Source organism: Palaemon carinicauda, chromosome 9 (genome assembly GCF_036898095.1).
Source record: "Palaemon carinicauda isolate YSFRI2023 chromosome 9, ASM3689809v2, whole genome shotgun sequence".
In the NCBI taxonomy this organism is placed as follows: Eukaryota; Metazoa; Arthropoda; class Malacostraca; order Decapoda; family Palaemonidae; genus Palaemon; species Palaemon carinicauda.
In genome coordinates, this window is record NC_090733.1 from 166,107,144 (window position 1) to 166,129,643 (window position 22,500).

The following is a 22,500-nucleotide window of genomic DNA, read 5'->3' on the forward strand; positions in this document are numbered from 1 at the left end:
GTACCGAATGGTCCTTGTATTATTTGGGGAATATTTTAAATCAGCTTACACGCCATCTTTCGGGGGGTATTATACCGTATTTGCATATTGCGGGAAATTGCAGAGAAGAGGATTCAACCAACAGGTGTTTTGCTTATATTTTATTTTTTCTCTATGTTTCTTTTTAGCGAAAGGCAACGGGACGGGCAACAGAAGAAAAAGGATTCAACAGTAAAGAATAAAAAACTCCTCGTTTATTCATGTAATAATTTTAGGTTTTAGCAAGAGATTAATAAGTTTGATTTTCTTATTTGCCTTCTGCTAAATGTTAGAACATTAAACCATTCCTTTCTGTCAAAGTTTAATGTTTTGAAAAGGAAAATCCGACCTTTATGTCATGTATATTAGTCATTTGGCTATTTTTGTTTCTGGCGACCGGTATTCTACATTAGGTACAGTTTATGGGATTCAATAACTGCTTTTATTTTCCCAACTCACTGATAAGTCCCCTTTCGTCTTACTTTCCCTCATTTTTTCACGTGTTTCTGACCAGCAGCTGCTAAATAAGGGAAATAAATCAGTAAATGAATAGAAAATAGTTTTGGGGATCTATAGTTTTTCTATGATTAATGGATATTTCTCGAAACGCAAATGATCTGGACATTGAACTGCTGATTTGAATGGAAGGATATGAGGATACTACATAGACTCGACCTACCGACCTCTGCCCTAAATAGTAATGCTATAGATAATCTTCATCATCAAATAATCAGTTAATCATTTGATCATGATTACATCGCATTAGGGATTATTAACCTGGTGTTGATGTAATTGGATATCATATTAGGGAAAGGCGATTATACTTGAATACTGGTAATTCATCATTTGATCTGATAATAGATAATTATTTTTTATTGAAATAGTATATTTTGCGATAAAAATTCTTTTGCGAAGCTCTTTTTGAAATACTGAAGGTTTTGATGGTGATTATGGAGCTCATTTAAAATAAACGTGACCTAATAAATATGTTTGTATTCTTATGTTATGATGTATTGTGACAAAAAGTACTCATGTGCATGTTTATTTTTTTTTTTTATTAAAAATAGGCAGTAACGATGTTTCTGCCGATAAAGATTAGTAATAAAGCATGATATATACTAGATTATGAAAAGGATTGACCCGTTAAATGTTAGAGATAAATGAACATAAGGCTAAAAAAAAATTAAAAATTGTTTGTCGTGTATCCTTTATCTTTAATTGTATAATACCCTCCTAATGATCTGACAATGTGTGTATATATATATATATATATATATATATATATATATATATATATATATATATATATATATATATGTATATATGTATATATATATATATAGTTTTATATATATATATATACATATATATATATATATATATATATATATATACATGTATATATATATACATGTATATATATATATATATATATATATATATATATATATATATATATATATATATATGTATGTATGTATATATATATATATATATATATATATATATATATATATATATATATATATATATTTAATATAAGTGTGTGTTGAGTAAGGATAATAAGAGTATATTGCACAATAGTAATTACAGGAGCCTGGTCAAACATTTTTGTACAAATTTTATATCTTTTTTAGACTCGCATATTGTTTTTAGTGATAATGAATTAGTAAAAACATGACCTATTAAGTGTACCGTATACGATTATCATCGCTATTCTTATTTAGCAAAATCAGGCTTAAAGTTTATTATTGATAAAATAAAACTTTCATGAATTCACAAGAAGAACTATGGCCTCAACTTCCACTAATCTATTTCACTCAGAATTTGTGTGAAATAGGAAACATATTTGAAATAATGCAGTAATGTTTTCCATTAATAAGTAATTGTTTGTCTGCAGGGAGAAAAATTCACCTAATTTGTATGTGAAAGTATGTGAAGGATACTTCATTTGAATTTTTCTGGAACGTTATAACATTTTGGGAAAGAAATTCCTCATTGATTTTGGATTTCATTATTCAGGAGGCGAGTCAGTGACATTTCTCGGAGTTGATTTGATACAAATTTTAGTGACCATATCTTTAACGTTTTCCCTTCTGCCTAGTATGGGCTGAATATAATAATTAAACTGGGCTCTGATGGTATCTGCATTTGAGTGTTTTTAGTGTGTTCGTATATCTCTATGTTTGTCAGTACTTTAATATATAGTATCTTTTTTTATTTCCTTAGGATTTGTATTTCAATCTTTTTTATCTATCGTGACAAATACAGTTTAATTAATGACTTGAAAATAAACTCTCACAACGGCAGCCTATTGAAGACCTCAGAGTTAATTGTTTTCCCAAATAGATCCTGTTTGACAAGTATTATTGCCATACATATGAACCAGTTTTGGATAGAATTCGGTAATTCCACAGACATTTCAATTTTGATTTGAATGTAATTTTCCATTTCCACATATATTTCAACCTTGAGTTGAATGTAATTTGGCGATGCCACATAAATTTCAACCTAGTTTCAGCCTTATGTTTCACATGATTTAATAACACCACAAAAACTTTAAACTCAAGTTAAATGAATTTCAGTAATTTCTCATAAATTTCGACCTTGATTTGAATAGAATTCAGAAATTCCACACAATTTTCAACCTAGAGTTAAATGGAATTCGCCCCATCCCTTTATATTCTATCCTCAATTGATTTTCGTGGAATTCGACAATTCTACTTGAATTTTACCCTTGCGTTTCATGGAATTCGGTGATTCCACTTAAATTTTAACCTGAAGTTCATAGAATTATATGATTTCACTTGCAATATAAAATTTAATTAAATGGAATGCCTTAATTTAACTTAAAAGAAGATCAGTCTCTAATTTAGAAATGTTGCGCATTTATTAAAACTCATAAATGACTCATAAAATTAGATATGTCCATTACACTTAGGGACAAAATTTAATAATAAATCATAAATGATTCCTACACAAGAAATATAATTATATCACCTCTGGAAAATCTGCTGTAAAAACTCATAAATGAATCATAAAAACCAGATATATTGCTATAACACTGAGAAATGTTTTCATACTAATGAGTCCTAATTGACTCAAACCACCATATCTTAAAAGTAAATCATTATTCACTTTCAGGAACAACCCACAGCACGTGACTCCACAGTACATTTCACTGCAGGCAATGAGGAAAAAAGTCAACACCACCACCCCGTCATTTGTATTCAAATTAATTCGACAATTAAGCGTTGATATATCCATTTATTGAAAATGAGATTAAAAGTCAGCTCCCAATAATCAAAATTATTATTCATCGGCAGAAAAAAAACAGCGTGGAATTATGGCACCGTGGGAATGAGTGTGAGAGCCGAGCGTTCAATTGAATTTGCGTTGTAAATAAAAAAAAAATCAGCGGTAGGATTGATGTAATTTTAATGGTATTGCCAGTAAGGGTGCTACATGTAAGAAGGATAGTAGTAGTAGTAGTAGTAGTAGTAGTAGTAGTAGTAGTAGTAGTAGTAGTAATGATGACATATGATGCAGCTGTTAAATCTGGTAAAGTAGTGATACTCGTTTTGACAATGATTTACAAACTAGAGATTAATTATATTTTGATGGTGGTACATAACCTCCCAGTTTACTATGAAATCAGAATTTTTTTACGTATCGATATTTTCTATAAAGATGAATTAATTGTGATAAGGGTGAATGGAGTGAAACCCCACCATACGATTTATCAAATCCAATCTGAGAATTTGGAGAGAGAGAGAGAGAGAGAGAGAGAGAGAGAGAGAGAGAGAGAGAGAGAGAGAGAGAGAGTTTATGTTATCACTGTCACGGTTAGGTAATTGGAAGTGACTTGTGAACCAACCATTGCAGTTACGAAAATGTTCCTGATAAATAAGTAAAAAATAATTACAAGCACAAAATATTGAATGTTTCCTAACATCCACGATTTTGTTTTCTATTTATTCATTTCTCTTGTTCATTATTCATTGTTGTTAATTGTAGCTGCTATTAACTTCGTGTGTGATTATCTCCCCATCGAGTCCTGTGTGTTGTCTTTAACATTTAGTAATGTTATTATTGACTAGACGGAAATGCATAATTTTTGCAAATGTGAGAGAGAGAGAGAGAGAGAGAGAGAGAGAGAGAGAGAGGAGAGAGAGAGAGAGAGAGAGAGAGAGAGAGAGAGAGCACCGTTTATTATCTTTATTTCTTCCAGGGGATTACTCACTATATATAGATAATAACCTTATTCCTAGAAGACAAGAAAAAAAGGAAGAAGAAGAAGAAGAAGAAGAAGAAGAAGAAGAAGAAGAAGAAGAAGAAGAAGAAGAAGAAGATAGGGTGTTGTCTCTGTATTCGAAGACATCCCATCCCCTTTCTTTACCATCTCATCTCGGATGTAGATTTCATTGATCCGGTGGCTTTGCTGATGTCAGCATCCTACTACGGGATTTACTTAATGCTGACTTCATCTCAAAACCATGATGTAAGAGATAGGGTCTTCTTCTTCCCAACAAAATAGAGAGAGAGAGAGAGAGAGAGAGAGAGAGAGAGAGAGAGAGAGAGAGAGAGAGACTTTAAAAGACGAATTATTTCTATTGACATGGAAATAAATAAACTGCTTCCAGGTGTCGGAGATTCTACTATATAAGTAAACAATCATTTCTGCACTTTATAATGTTCTCTCTCTCTCTCTCTCTCTCTCTCTCCCTCTCCTCTCTCTCTCTCTCTCTCTCTCTCTCTCTCTCTCTCTCTCTTTCAGTATATATATATATATATATATATATATATATATATATATATATATATATATGTATTATGAATAGCGAATGACGTAAATTCCCGAGCTCCATAACTCACTTGCTTTATTTTACATAAATCTGTCACACTTGAAAAATACCCGAGCTCTGAGAATATTCAGCAACTCCCAGACAGCAATATATAAGGACACTGAATATCCAAAGGTCTTTTTACATAACTGAAAACAAAACTATGTAATTACTTTATGTGACTATTCAAAAACCAATCTCTTACTTTGATTCTTAGTCAGGAATACGAGCAAAGCACTAAGAAAAAATATTGGTGATCAAAATAATACACACTTTACAAAAATATATATATTTCATAAAAAGTTACAATAATTCAAAGTTAACACCAAAATTAAATCACTCGAAATATATATCAGGACTAGACCTGAGGGTAAGTCAAAAGAGTGATACTCTATAAAGATTATACAATCACTTGTTTATAAAAAATATTTAATTATGACAATTAATGAGAAAAGTTAACACTTGACACTCTAGTGATTGAACAATTATGAAATTTGAATATATATAACTGTTACACTTACGTCTTTTGGTTCATCCCAGGTTACAGAACAGTTGAGCAAAATTTTTAATGCACTTCACTGTTTAACCTAAATATTACAAGGTGAGTTACAAAATTTTATGTTAAAATATAGTTACATTAACACACTACACTTAATTAACATCCAATAATTTCACCGACATTTGAACAACCCTACACATGATATATGTTAGATAGAAAATTTCTAATCACATTTCAGAGGATACACTACATACATTTGAAAGGAGAGAGAGCTTGCGAACTTCGGCTCTTTCAAAGGAATATGCTGGATCTCTTCTGCTTCCTTTGCATTGTTAGGTCCTTTATATATTGACTTAATTCGTCCAGAATTTTTTTTTAATCATTCTCGTGGTGTGGGGGCATGGCTCTAGCGGTGTAAGGTTGCCAACTTACTAATTTGAAAAAGAGGCAATAACCTTGCTTGCGAGGCAACCCTCTCTCAGCTAACTCCACCCACCTTCCACTCGTAACATTGAAAAAAAGAACAAACTTAGTCTAGATTTTTTCATGTCTTTTCTAACCACGTGGGAATATAAAAATGACGTAAGCCCTCGTGCTCATACACGTGTATGTCATACAGCATACCTACAAGGGTTACATAAGACTTTGTAACAAAACTACGTGAAATAAAAAGTTAATCCTTTAAAATAACGAAAATTTACATTATTATTATTATTATTATTACTATCCAAGTTACAACCCTAGTTGGAAAAGCAAGATGCTATAAGCCCAGGGGCTCCAACAGGGAAAAATAGCCCAGTGAGGAAATGAAATAAGGAAATAAATAAATGAAGAGAACAAATTAACAATAAATCATTCTAAAAACAGTAACAACGTCAAAACAGACATGTCATATATAAACTATTAACAGCATCAAAAACAAATACATCATAAATAAACTATAAAAAGACTCATGTTCGCCTGGTCAACAAAAAAGCATTTGCTCCAACTTTGAACTTTTGAAGTTCTACTGATTCAACCACACGATTATGAAGATCATTCCACAACTTGGTAACAGCTGGAATAAAACTTCTAGAGTACTGCGTAGTATTGAGTCTCGTGATGGAGAAGGCCTGGCTATTAGAATTAACTGCCTGCCTAGTATTACGAACAGGATAGAATTGTCCAGGGAGATCTGAATGTAAAGGATGGTCAGAGTTATGAAAAATCTTATGCAACATGCATAATGAACTAATTGAACGACGGTGCCAGAGATTAATATCTAGATCAGGAATAAGAAATTTAATAGACCGTAAGTTTCTATCCAACAAATTAAGATGAGAATCAGCAGCTGAAGACCAAACAGGAGAACAATACTCAAAACAAGGTAGAATGAAAGAATTAAAACACTTCTTCAGAATAGATTGATCACCGAAAATCTTGAAAGACTTTCTCAATAAGCCTATTTTTTGTGCAATTGAAGAAGACAGAGACCTTATATGTTTCTCAAAAGTAAATTTACTGTCAAGAATCACACCTAAAATTTTGAAAGAGTCATACATATTTAAAGAAACATTATCAATACTGAGATCCGGATGTTGAGGAGCCACCGTCCTTGACCTACTTACAATCATACTTTGAGTTTTGTTAGGATTCAACTTCATACCCCATAATTTGCACCATGCACTAATTCTAGCTAAATCTCTATTAAGGGATTCACCAACCCTAGATCTACATTCAGGGGATGGAATTGATGCAAAGAGAGTAGCATCATCTGCATATGCAACAAGCTTGTTTTCTAGGCCAAACCACATGTCATGTGTATATAGTATGAAAAGTAATGGGCCAAGAACACTACCCTGTGGAACACCGGATATCACATTCCTATAATCACTATGGTGCCCATCAACAACAACTCTTTGAGATCTATTACTTAAAAAATCAATAATAATGCTAAGAAACAACCCACCCACTCCCAACTGTTTCAGTTTGAAAACAAGGGCCTCATGATTAACACGGTCAAAGGCAGCACTAAAATCAAGGCCAATCATACGAACTTCCCGACCACAATCAAGGGATTTCTGTACAGCATTGGAGATTGTAAGAAGGGCATCACATGCTCCAAGGCCTTTACGAAAACCAAATTGCAAACTAGGGAGTAGATGATTACCTTCAGCAAACCTATTAAGACGTTTTGCCAGAAGACGTTCAAAAACTTTAGATAATATGGGAGTTATGGAAATTGGGCGGTAATCAGTGGGACTTGAGCTACCACAAACACATTTACATAGAGGAGTAACATTACCAATTCTCCAACTAGTGCTAAAAGCTCCTCTTCTTGCTAACTTGCGCAAAATAACAGATAACTTTGGAGCTAAGAAATCTGCTGTCTTTATAAAAAACAAAGGAAAAATACCATTTGGGTCTACACATATACAAAACTGAATGAAAATACATTTAAATGAATGACGAAAGTCTTATGTAATTTACATTACTTAATTCTGTGAGTAGAACTCACGTTACAAGCAGGCTATATATCTATTAAATACACAAATAAAGTACGTGAATAAAATGTTTACTCATATAAGACCAGCTTGGTAAGAATATATACATATATAAATATATATATATATATATATATATATATATATATATATATATATATATAATACTATATGTATATCTATATATAATATATATATATATATATATATATATATATATATATATATATATATATATATATATATATATATATATATACATATACACACACACATATATATATATATATATATATATATATATATATATATATATATATATATATACATATATATATATATATATATATATATATATATATATATATATATGTATATATATATATATATATATGTATATATATATATATATATATATATATATATATATGTATACAGTATATATATATACTATATATAAATATATGTATATATATATATATATATATATATATATATATATATATATATATATATATATATATTATTGGTTTTTTTATGCATATCTTCACATATGTATAAAAATGTATAGCTTATATACTATATATATATATATGAGCTTATATATATGTATATATATATATATACATATATATATACATATATATATATATATATATATATATTTATATATATATATATACTGTACACACACACACACACACATATATATATATATATATATATATATATATATATATATATATATATATATATATTCATGGGCTCTCGTGGCATGGTTGGTTTCCACCTGGCCTTTCATTAGAAGGGGCTAGCGTTCGATCCCAAGTATGAGGTAGAAATTTATTTCTATTTGAACACGATGTTGTGTTGATATTTAACCATATATATATACGTATATGCAAATATATACGCTACGAAAAGTATCCATTTAAATATCCAAATATAGGTGTATAATAGTTGAGAGAGAGAGAGAGAGAGAGAGAGAGAGAGAGAGAGAGAGAGAGAGAGAGAGAGAGAGAGAGAGAGAGTATTAGCTGAATGAAAGACGAGTTCCAGTGGATGAAGGGTATTGAGTGGAAGACCATTGTAGAAGGGTGATGGACTGAAAGCTTTGGTTTTTCTTTTGCTGGTTAGCAGAGAAAAAAGAGTTTGGGGAGGTGTGAGAAGTGATGTAAATGTACTGTATTAATATTGGGGAAAATAGATGAGAGGAGAGAGAGAGAGAGAGAGAGAGAGAGAGAGAGAGAGAGAGAGAGAGAGAGAGAGAGAGAGAGAGAGAGGTGATGTTAATGTATTGTATTAATTTTTGGAAGAGAGAGAGAGAGAGAGAGAGAGAGAGAGAGAGAGAGAGAGAGAGAGAGAGAGAGAGAGAGAGAGAGAGAGAGAGAGAGTCAAAGACAACAGCAAAAGTAAAAAATCTTTATCACAATATAAAATGGTTATTCTCCTACACAACAATATAAACAATTTACATAAAATTCACATTAAATGAATTGTAAAAATCTAGGATATATATATATATATATATATATTCGACTAGAATTTTTCAAAATATTGCCTAAGTTTCCTTTTGGATAATACAGTACTAACATTTAGACATTTTCTTATTTCAAGAGTTAGTTTATTCCAGCAAGATGGCCCCTTATTGCCATTGAACGTAAACCTCAATTAGTTCAATAGTTGTCTACATATAAATTTTCATTTTGTCTTGTTAAAGCATTCCTACTATTACCAACTGTAGGAAATATGTATAGCCAGTTGGGATATGCTTTTATCAAGCTTTTAAAAACAAATACACTAACATCGTACATACACTTTTCTTTTAATTTTATCCACTTTAGTTGGTGGAGGGTTGGGGTGATGTGGTCGAGTTTTTTCACCGCAATAATGGCTACTCTACCTGTAAAGTTTTGGATTTTATAAGCTTTTTCCATGTGCATATCATTAGTTACCCCCCATATCTTAATACAGTAGTTTATTACATTCAAGACCAGACTTTCCACAATCAAAGCCCGAGTAGAGAGAGAGAGAGAGAGAGAGAGAGAGAGAGAGAGAGAGAGAGAGAGAGAGAGAGAGAGATGTCAATGTAACCGAGAAGGAAATAAGTAGCATAATGCTACTAATGTGCACTAGAGACAGACGGACAGAGGGACTGAAAAAGCGAGGGTTTTAACTAAGAACTGCGGAAGAGCGAGATTGAATCACTGCCCATTTGTCTCTTTAACGCCAGTGCTGACGTTGTGATAAAAATAATGTTTCCTCGTTATCGATTTTCTCATTTTGATCTAGTGGGATCCATAGAGATGGGGTTGGGTGTAACCATGTCATGAGGATGCATCAGTTGGAATACTGCCATTATATTTTTCTGTACCAAAAAAGCATCGTAGAAGCAAAAAAAAAAAAAAAAAAAAAAAAAAAATGAGGTTAGAAATGACCAGCGAGAAATTTCGGATATCTCTCCCGGACGGGTCGTCGTCCTTTGGGGATTACAAATAATGAGAGAGAGAGAGAGAGAGAGAGAGAGAGAGAGAGAGAGAGAGAGAGAGAGATTTTCTCTAGAGGATAGACACAAAGAAGACCGGGAGATAGTGAAGGAAGGGGTTACCCCAGGGTAAGAATAGGGTTAGGACGATTCTTTTTAAGGATATACGGTGGTCAATAGGGTCGATAATAGACGCTGCTGAAAGCGGATCTTGGGCCATATTGCGTGTCGTTCCGCCGGTGTTGACGGTCGTTTTATGTTAATTTACCGCATATCATTAGCGATAGATCATTAGCGACCGAAGGGGTAAAGTCATCGAAGTCATAGGGGATACTCATCCTCGTTCCCTTCCTCCCTTTCTTCGGTGCTTGGAAAAAGAAGGTAGAAGGAAAGGAAGATTAAAATAGGGGGATTGGGATGAATGGGGAAACACATGTTGAGATAGGAAGGCAGATAGGACGCTTAAAAAAAGATCACTAGAGATGGCAATTAAAAGAGTAGACAATGAAGGATTGATAGCTGATGGTGACTATAGATGAATATAAGAAAATGAAAGAAGAGGTTAATGATTCTCTCTCTCTCTCTCTCTCTCTCTCTCTCTCTCTCTCTCTCTCTCTCTCTCTCTCTCTCTCATCTATAAGAAACATTGATTCATCATAAAATGAGAGAAAAAACAGAGCGGTAATAGTTTCCCTAAACGTTAGAAATAGGGAAAAGGAAATAGTAAGATGAACTCGGAAACCTTGTGCAAAAAATAACTGGAAATAAAAAATGGCTGCAAAGGACCGTTCTGACGTAGACTACTGAAATATGCATGGAGATAATCAACGGAAGAAGAAAGATAAAAGGTAGAGGAGTTGAAGATAATGAGACTGGGGAAGCTGTAAAAGCACGAGATGAGATTAAGATGAGAAATTAATAAGATGAAGGGACGCTGCTGTCAATGCTAAAGAGAGAGAGAGACGAGATGAAATAATAATATCTTGCTTAATTCGTTTTGCTCAATTTGTAAGTTTCTAAGTGGATTAAAGAGTTGGGAGCATAGCAAGATGTGACAATTTCTTACTCAGAGGATTCTTATTAAAGAATTACTCTTCTCGCTTCATGTTTTCCATTCCCCGAGGCTTTGTTAGTAGCATCTTCATAATGGACGTTGCAAGGTAACATTTGCTCGTACAATTTGTAGTATTTGTTGAAATATTGAAGAATTTTTATGAAATTTTGTATTTTTGGTGTTGAAATTCGCTCACCATTCAATAGTAGGTTATTCTCTCTCTCTCTCTCTCTCTCTCTCTCTCTCTCTCTCTCTCTCTCTCTCTCTCTCTCTCTCTCTCTCTCTCTACTGTATATATATATATATATATATATATATATATATATATATATATATATATATATATATATATATAAAATGAAGAGGTGCTTACACAGTAGGAAATTAATTGGATTCTAATATATATATATGCATATATATATATATATATATATATATATATATATATATATATATATATATTAGAATACAATTAATTTCCTACTGTGTAAACACCTTTTAATTATACTTTTCTAGTAGTTGTAGAGTCAAAATTACGAACCAATTGACAGTTGCATAATGTCTTTTATTTTTCTTATTAATCCAATGGCCCTTAATTTTCTGTCGTTTATTAAGTTACCTTTTATTCATAATCTAAAATTTTTATTTTTGATATCTTTAAAAGAATAGAAAACAGTAATCAGAGGCTATAAATAGTTGATAGATTTTTTTTTTTTTTTTTAATGGCGTTATGACATATGACAACGCTGATCCTGAGGTAATTCAAATAGCATCTTAGAGTTGTCTGTCATTCTTTGCAGTCACAGAGTAATAATGGCCATAGTTATCCATGGAAGTGTAGGGCTTGTTATTCATTTGCATAACACTGACTGACGGCCGTGTAATCACTGTCCTAACATTTTGGACGGGCCATAGACCTTTTACACGTTGTTCTCCTGTCTTTTATCTTTGTTTATTTGGTTTCCAAGAGGAATCATTAGTGGAAAGAAGAGCAAGATGATTAACAAGGTCTAAATCACATTTGCAATTCCAGTGAAGTAGTAGGATTACCAAGGACTGCAAAAGCTTTGCAGAATCCAGTAGATTAAGATGACTGGCAAGAAATAACTCGCCTTTGCTGATAACGGTAAATCAAGGTAATTGACATATATTGAATTAATTTTGTTAAATCTAGTAGATTAAGAAAATTGACAGTCATTAAATCTAATTTGGCAAATTCAATAGATTAAGGTAACAACAAGAACTGAATTACTTTTGTCAATTCCAGTGAATTGAGATAATTTTCAAGGATTAAAGTACTTTTTCGCAAACCTAGTAAATCATTATTTTTTGGCAAATACTAGATCACATTTGCTAAATCCAATAAAGAAAGATAAATGAGAAGAATTATTACATTCTTGCCTAAACCTATGAAAACAAGAAAAGGTGTGTTTATGTAAACAAGTGTTTTATACTCTTTATAGCTATGCTTTACTATTGCCATATACATATCACTGTCTTTTACGGAGGTTGGTGTTAACAATCTAAAATTAAATAGATGACCACTTCTCTTGCCCCTACCTACTCCACCTTTCTTTAGCTTATTTCCATTCATCTCTAGTTAATGCTGTCAGTGCACCGCACGCATTGCCCTGTATATAGTACTTTGAGAGTATTTGCAGATTCCCGTCCGCCCCCTAGCTACACCCACTTTTTATGCTTTTAATTCACCACTATTCCCGTATTCTTTTTTCTGTATTTCTGCCCAACCTTTTTCAAGTCAATTCATAGCTCACTGCAAGGTTTTCTCCCAGTTTTACAGAGCCCAAATTCACGAATCCAACTTAATTCCCATAGAGACTTAGATTCAATGATTATTTTTTTTTTCATTTTTTTTTTTTTTTTGGTAGTGATTGTTTATGCCATGATTAAATTGTCTAGAGGAATGATATTAAGATAGACTGCTTTCTTTTGATAGCTTTTCCTCTGTTTTCATATCTTATAAAAAAACTATTTCTGTTATGGCATTTTTAGTTGAATTAATATTTTTATAGTTATGAGTAGGCCTAATTAGCTGGCTTGGTATATCATTCAGTTGCTTATTGGTTTTAATGGCTTTTTTGACATTTCTATTTTGCTGCCTTATCATCCGCTGTTGTCGAAAGTAATAATGCAGGGATAAATGTTTGTTGTTACCTTCGCCAACGAAGTTGGAAGGAGGATATGTTTTACCCCATGTTTGTATGTGTGTTCGTTTGTGAACCGCTTCTGCCCACAATTTTATTCGTAGAGTAATGAAACATGCAGGTATTAACTGTTATATGAAAATATGGAAATGATTAAATTTTGGAAAGTCAAGGTCAAAGGTCAAGGTCACGGTCAAGCAAAATGTCCAATTCATGTAACGTAATCAGCCATAATAGTCTAGTAGGAAGATAGGGTTCCCATGCACCCCCATGATACATTTTTTTAACTTGCATTTTTGCCATCCCTGGGGTGACTGGGAACAGAATCCCCTTTGTTCCCATTCAAAAAAATGTCCCATGTGGGTCATTTAGCCGTCTATTTGTCCGCCATCTTGGATTTCTTGAGATGTAAAAGTTAGGGGTAGGGGAAATATAAAGGACCTTTTCGTAAAGAAATAAATTAGTTACAGGTACAAACTAGGTATCATTGGAAAGGGTATGAACAGCACTGTCACAAGAACCCATCACTTATTAGGTCATGACATTGATGACGTCATCAGAGGTCAAAAGGTCACGTTAAAGGGGCACTAGTCAAAATTCGGGCCCATCCAATTTGTTAACCATCCTACACCTAACTGAATAAATATTTTGGATTCTACTTTGCTTCAAAGAAAGTGTGCATGAATAGGTAGTTTTTAAATCTAAAACAAATTGATTAACTAGAGTGTAACGTTATCAACCCTTTCCACAAATAAAACGAAAATATTGAAAAAATTATTTTTTTAAATTAGATTAATGTGAAATTCCAGTTCGACACATCTTTGTTTTCTCTGCCTTTCTGTTATGGTAAAAGGCCTTATATGTTCCAATGAGTCCCGAAATACAGTCTATGTATAATTCCATTGGTATCTTCACTTGGTATTATCAGAATATGCATTACTCACATATATATATAGATAGAATGTCTGATAAAAAGTTGCTATAACACGCAGGCCAAAAATGTATTAATTTGCAATATTATCATGACTGCCAAAAGTCTCAATGTTCATATTAATCTAATCTTCATTATCACTGAAAAGTTCTTCATTGTCTCTGTCTTGGTCAGCCTGTTCTCCATCAGGGTCATCATCACACTGTTCCATCTCTTCCGTAGTCTTGTGAACTAAGCCTATCAAGGCAGGGGGAAGTACCGGGCTGCAAGACCACCCTGACACCAGAATACCCTCATAATTTTGTTCCCAAACTTGTTCAGGATCATATGGCTTTGGAGACCAGAAGATTGGAATATCTGCTCGCTTGTAGATAGCTAGGCGATGGTTCACTCGACGAACGTGTGGGATAAGGTTGTCTCGGCAAGGTGGCAAATGGGAGAGGTCAATCTTAGATTTTGTTGTCAGTTGCTCATCTTCCCCAACCATCTTCCTTAACATAATTCCTCGTATAGTGTCAATAGATTTCTGTCTGGAGTAGCCATACATCAGACATGTGAATGCCTCGATATCATCAATCGTTTCTGGCTCTACCGACCATTCATCCCCAAGTTTTCTGATGAGTATAATTATATCAATTGCCGCACAAAGTTGATAAGAAAGTGTAATAGTCATGGCATTGCATACATATAGATAACAAGATAAATACCTCGAAGCTTCATGATGAATTGGATGACGTTGTAACTTCTTAAGGGGTCCAATCTTGCCCTTTCCCTTGAAGGAACTTGTAACGTCCTCCCCGGTGAACACGTACAGGCCAAGGACCATTTTACCTTTATCAGCACCCATGGATTCTGCCGTTTGACATATGTTGACCATTTGCCGATGTTTACCAGTTCCGATGTTAAGAAAGATGGTAAGACCTATGGTGTTAGCATGAAACAGGAGAATGACAAAGATATCAGTGTCTGACGTCCTGACTACAGCTGACTTGTAACCCAGTTTTGCTGCATACTTCAGGTACAGCACAATCCTTGTGTCTGTTTCCTCCTGATTAGACGTAAGCTCGTGAAGCTCTTGTGCTGCAACCTGAAATGATAATGTGGAACTTATCATACATACTGATTTTACACAGTAGGCAAATGGTTAACTGTATTAAATTAATGGAATTCAATTACTTACATCACCATCAGATGATTGTAACTGGTATGCTTTGCCGTTCACAACCACAAGTGCTGTGCCACAGTGTTCCATGCGAGATGCTGCTGCATTGCTGCTCCAAACCTTGAATAGTAGTTCACAGAGCTGTGTTTTATAGTGTTCATTTGCCAGGAATAGTTTGAAGTCATTTGGTTTTCTTGTCGCTGGCCATTGTATCAGATAACGCCGAGAAGATCCTCGGCGTAATCTCTCCTGAGCCTTGATATAATCAGCATGGTAAGAATCAGTTGAGAAGATAAAATCTTTCTTGGCCAACATCTGATATAAGACTTGCAGACATATTTCTTCAAACGTAGGTGATATATTTGTCAGGGCATGGAAAAGGGTGTTGCCATCTTGGATGTGCGGGGCACCCTTCGGATAAGGAATATCCTTGTGACTATCGTCTGTGAAGAAATGCAGAAGTGCAGCTTTGTTGGTCTTATTGAAGAAACCATTAGCAGTACCCAGGCTAAGTGGTACAGGGGTGAGTGAATATCTCATCAGTTCATCAAGGTCTAGTGGCTCATCCAGGTTCTGGGATTTGACCAGCAGCATGAAGGGAAGGTCACTCTGCTGTCGGTATTGAACAATTTGCAGGTGTCGTATGGTGCTGCAAGGCAGAATGTGTTTAGGTAATTTCCACTCTCCGTTTGTCACAGCACGGCAGATGTCCTGGAAATGAAACCACTAAACATTAGACAGAAAATGGTTTACATTTTCATTACAGAATGTGGTAAAACTATATATCAAGGTGGTAAAGCAAATGTGGTTAAATCTCACCTGAGCTATGGAAAGGACCAGACGTCGGCACTTTTCAGACTTTTCCATGACTACTTCATCCACCAGAAGAGTCGACAGGACCTCGCATCTAGCATGGAGCACTGTGGCACAGCACTGGTGGCTGTGAACGGCAAAGCATACCAGTTACAATCATCTGATGGTGATGTTGGAAGGTATTCTTCTGATGCTCTGGCATCCAGCTCATCAGCTGTTGGAGGCCAAGGAAGTGGTGTTGACTCGTGGAACATCCTCTGAACAGCAATGCGCAATTGCAAGGCAACATCCTCAAACTTGTCTCTGGAACCAAGTCTATATGCATATGACACTGCTTCCGCAACAGAGATGCTTTTGCTGTACACCAGGTTGAAGGTTATGCATCCCCTGTCCCCAGGAAAAACTTTTGTGAAAGCGATGCTATCATTAATTTCGTGTCTTTGAAGTCGGGTCTTCAGCTTGTCACTTCTGAAATCTGGATTTGGAAATCCACAGCGTTCAAGTTCTAGCTATCTACAAGCGAGCAGATATTCCAATCTTCTGGTCTCCAAAGCCACATGATCCTGAACAAGGTTGGGAACAAAATTATGAGGGTATTCTGGAGCCAGTGTGGTCTTGCAGCCCGGTACTTTCCCCTGCCTTGATAGACTTAGTTCACAAGACTACGGAAGAGATGGAACAGTGTGATGATGACCCTGATGGAGAACAGGCTGACCAAGATAGTGACAATGAAGAACTTTTCAGTGATAATGAAGATTAGATTAATATGAACATTGAGACTTTTGGCAGTCATAATAATATTGCAAGTTAATACATTTTTGGCCTGCGTGTTATAGCAACTTTTTATCAGACATTCTATCTATTTATATGTGTTTAATGCATATTCTGATAATACCAAGTGAAGATACCAATGGAATTATACATAGACTGTATTTCGGGACTCATTGGAACATATAAGGCCTTTTACCATAACAGAAAGGCAGAGAAAACAAAGATGTGTCGAACTGGAATTTCACATTAATCTAATTTAAAAAAATAATTTTTTCAATATTTTCGTTTTATTTGTGGAAAGGGTTGATAACGTTACACTCTAGTTAATCAATTTGTTTTAGATTTAAAAACTACCTATTCATGTACACTTTCTTTGAAGCAAAGTAGAATCCAAAATATTTATTCAGTTAGGTGTAGGATGGTTAACAAATTGGATGGGCCCGAATTTTGACTAGTGCTCCTTTAACGTGACCTTTTGACCTCTGATGACGTCATCAATGTCATGACCTAATAAGTGATGGGTTCTTGTGATAGTGCTGTTCATACCCTTTCCAATGATACCTAGTTTGTACCTGTAACTAATTTATTTCTTTACGAAAAGGTCCTTTATATTTCCCCTACCCCTAACTTTTACATCTCAAGAAATCTAAGATGGCGGACAAATAGACGGCTAAATGATCCACATGGGACATTTTTTTGAATGGGAACAAAGGGGATTCTGTTCCCAGTCACCCCAGGGATGGCAAAAATGCAAGTTAAAAAAATGTATCATGGGGGTGCATGGGAACCCTATCTTCCTACTAGGCTATAAGTTAGGACATCGTTGTCACAGAGACTTAAAACTTGGTTCATATTTGAGTGTATGAAAATCCACTTCAGTTAATACATGTTAAGGTCAAAGGTCAAGATCAAGCAAAAGGTCGAGAAATAAACTGTGGGGGTGGAGGTCTGTGTTCTAGTAAGTGGCCCTTCTCAATACTGACACTTCTTATTCATAGCTTGATGTTTGAGGTTAAATGGTTATAATTTCACTAGGCACGATAGGTCATAGAATATTTTGACTTCAGAGAGCATTCAATCAATCAACTAATCCAATTTCAAGGGAATGCAGCTACACAATGTTAACAATTTGTAAATTTGGCCACTTGAGCTTCTTTAAATTGGTCCATGACGCTTTTATATCGTCATCATTACAGCTAGAAGACTCCACACTCAAAATTTGTCATGTGTAATTACTGTATGCATCGGCGATATTGATCATGATAATTGCAACGCCATCTGTGACGAAAGATTGATAAATTAATTACATTCAGAAGAATTGTAAATAAATATTTCTTGATAAAAGAAAAAAAATATATTCAGAGTTGCGTAGGATATAAATAAATCCTCGTTAAGGTCAAATGAGTCAAAATCAATCAAAGTGAATATGTCGTAGTAGAATTCTTAGTTTATGCTGACCATAATTATATAAGTTTTCAAATTATTTATGATTTTATATTGCAGTAATTTCTGTATTTTCTCTCTCTCTCTCTCTCTCTCTCTCTCTCTCTCTCTCTCTCTCTCTCTCTCTCTCTCTCTCTCTCAGCATATTTTTTTTCACCGTGTCAAATGTATCATTGGTCATTGTATCCCATTGCTTTATGTTTTTCATGTCGAGCTACTCCTAAGAAATAAAAACTCTAGAAGTATCCAAGTTGCCATATCGTTTTCTTTTCTGTGGTTCTCGTTCTTTTAATCAATCCTCTTCCTATTCCTCCTCTTTATCGACTCTCCCAAAATGACTCTTATATTCGTAATGCAGTGGTAGCGTTATAGACGAGAAGATTTACACACACACACACACACACACACACACACACACAAGAGAAGATAATTTACTGCTCACAAAGCGGAGTGGACAAAAGTAGAAATAGAAAAAAAAGAAGAAACTCTTAAACGATTTCGTGTCTCGAAGGAGGCCATAATGAAAATGGCCATAAGAGCTTCTTCCCCCGCAGCAATCGCTGCCTGGGTATTCAGTCGGAGTTCAAGCGAATAAAACTCAATTTATCCTTGCCAGGCTCTCCTTTTATTTCTCTCTTGGCTTGAATTTGTGTTTGTCAGCGGATTCCCATTATGCTGAAAAGAAGCTTTAATTAATTTCCCTTCTTTCTCGATCTCTCAAATTATCACAGTCTCAAAAGAGTTCTGTTTACGGGGGTAAAACTGCATCTCTGTTTCTGGTCTTTTCGTTTTTGGCCTATTTCTCTCAGAAGAGTTTTCTCATTCACTGTGCTGAAGGATTCAAGAGTTTTTGTTTCCTCTTTTTTTTATATCACCAGGTGTTCCTATTTTATTTCTCTTACACATTCTGTTATTTCTCTATTTTATATAATCTATAAATGTGTTTACAGTTTACACATTTTCTTAACTTGGTATTTTCAGAAAGTTATCTATATAAATTTACCTGTTTTTCTAATCTTGTTACTTTTAGTTTGGTTACACATTCTAATATTTCTGAAAATATGAAAGGGCTACAATTTTTATTTTGAAAGCAGTAAGGTTCAAAGGAGCAGTGGATACAACTCAATGTCTTGTTTGATTTTATTCAAAACCTTAATTTTTTTTATGAATGTTTACATTTTGTTTACACATTTTCCTCAAAATCCTTCTGTTTTTTTAACTTCTTCAGTTATTCTACATAGCTTTGCTATCTTGACATCCCAATAAAAATGTTCTTAGCAACATAATTGATATTGAAGTTTTCTTCACCCATTGAAATTATTAATTTTTTTTTTGTTTCACGCTAAAAATTCAGAGAAAATCTTGCTCTTTTAATTCAGATGTTATGTTTTTTTATGATTTATTTTTTCTGCTGAAATTTGTCTAAGTTTGGTCAAAGTAAAAATCTTTGATTGCCAATTAGTCTCTATAATGATCTTGAATTGAAGTCAAAGATAAGAAGTGCTGATAAAAAGCAGAATCTTAGGAGAAAATTATTCTAAGATAAAATAGAATGATTATCGCTGGATAGTTTTCTTACAGTAGAAATTTTGAATGGCTTAAACTTTTCCAAATAAAAATTTCGAAGTATTCGAGGAAACATTCGATGTAATTCCCGTCATTCAGTTCCTTCCCCTACAATGAAATTGAGAACGAGAAGAAAGGAAAGAGGGAACGAGAGAGAAAAAAGAAAGGAGATTTAGTTCATTCCGAGTTTAATAACAATCTTCAAAGACTTTACCCCGTACTCCTACACTCACTTTCGTCTTCCAAGAAAGCTCTCTCTCGCTCTCTCTCTCTCTCTCTCTCTCTCTCTCTCTCTCCTGAAAACTTGGTTCATGAACCCACACCCCCTTTCCCGCACCGTCCAGGGGAAATTTATTTGAGAGAGCATAAAGCTAATATTGTGTGAGCGCGTTATTGCCTTGGCTGTGCATGTCATTACGAAGACTCACCGAGAATATCGTACATGCCTCCCCCTCCCCCCCTTTCTCACATTTTCATTAATTTTTGCTTATTCAGGCTGACTTCCGTTTTTCTACTTCCTACAAAGCCTTCTGCTCTCGGATGCTGTATTAGTAGGATTTGATATCTGCAACTTTTTTAGATTGATTGTTTACGTATGATATTGAATTTCCGACTAGACGATTATGTCTTTTGTATTGCAGTCATTCATCACATAGATCAAATGATCTGCAATATCATATTGCTGGCATAAACAATGACGTTCTGTTGAAACGTTTCAGTGTTTATTCATATTCATCTCATTAACGAACATAAATACTTTGTACGAATCGATTACTCGTAAAGACTTGCGGAGGCCATCAACGCAAAATTCATCCCATTTTCTCCTCGAACTAGAAATTTGGGACCGATTGTGCGTTATGCGGGGCAATTTTCTCCATCATTAAGGGAATGCATCCCAGAACTACCAGCTGTTTCAAAGAACATCGTTGTTTTGCTTTAGGTTTTACGGCGGTCTCTCTAGAATTAGATTTTTTCTCAATTTTTTTCGTTTGAATTCTTAGACACTTTCTGTTCGTTAAACTCTCTATCTATCTACCTATATACCAATATTTCTCTCTATTTGCATATATGTATATATATATATATATATATATATATATATATATATATATATATATATATATATACCCTGAAAGGAGAAATAAAAAATGGGATTTATATTAGTATTTTCAGCTCGTGTTACCAGGCTTGAAATAAGTCACTCGATCAACGTCAGTGAGACCCGAATACTAGTTTTAATGGAAATTATATGTATGTATAAATATATATATATATATATATATATACATATATGTATATATATATACAAATATATATATATATATATATATATATAAGTATATACTGTATATATATATATATATATATAAATATATATATTTATATATATATATATATTTATATATATATATATATATATATATATATGATAAAGAACGAAAGTCCCAAAGCCAGTCTTGTTCCACCGCTCCTGTTTTCATGGGCAAAAAATATATATTTAATGCAACAATTTTTAATAAATATTCAACATTTAGAGCAATGATTTTCTTTCTGTTATTAAATGTAGAAATGAATTTTCGTTGGAGGAAGGTATTTGTCAAATAATCTAAGTAATGTTCCAGTCTTCTGGTATATTAAAAAAATGACCAAGACTTTGCAAGAATCTTTATGAATATAGATTCCATTAAAAATACGAACGCGGAATTGTTCAATTTCGTTCGTACAGGTAATGTCTGTCTCTAAGATGTTGGCCTTGAATACTATAGAAGATTTTGGCGTAGGGCTTCAAAAATGACTATTTTATACCGCAGTACTATAGAAAATAGATGAGTAAATAAATAGAAAGTCAGCTAATGGCCTTTCATTTTTTCTGTGGTTCTTTTCAGTTTTCTTCTCATGATTACTACTATTTTAGGAGTAAGAAAAATAAAATTGCCCGAAGATAATTGAATTCCAATCTTTTTACCCTCCCAAGCTATGGTCTTAGTTATTTTCATCTTTATGTCTTAATTCTCAGTTGCCTTTCGTTTGTAATTTTTCTTATTGGACATTACATAATCAACCTTCATGTTTATATTTACTTTATTTTCATGTTAACACATATGAAAGAAGACACGATAAGTAATAAAGTACAAAGCACTCTTTATAAGGATTCCCAATTTAAATCCCCTCCCCCAAGTTCCATTTCCTCTCCCTCTTCATTTTATCACACTTTACTTTCCATCCTCGTAATATATATGATTCAGGTTTTATATCATCTCCCTCT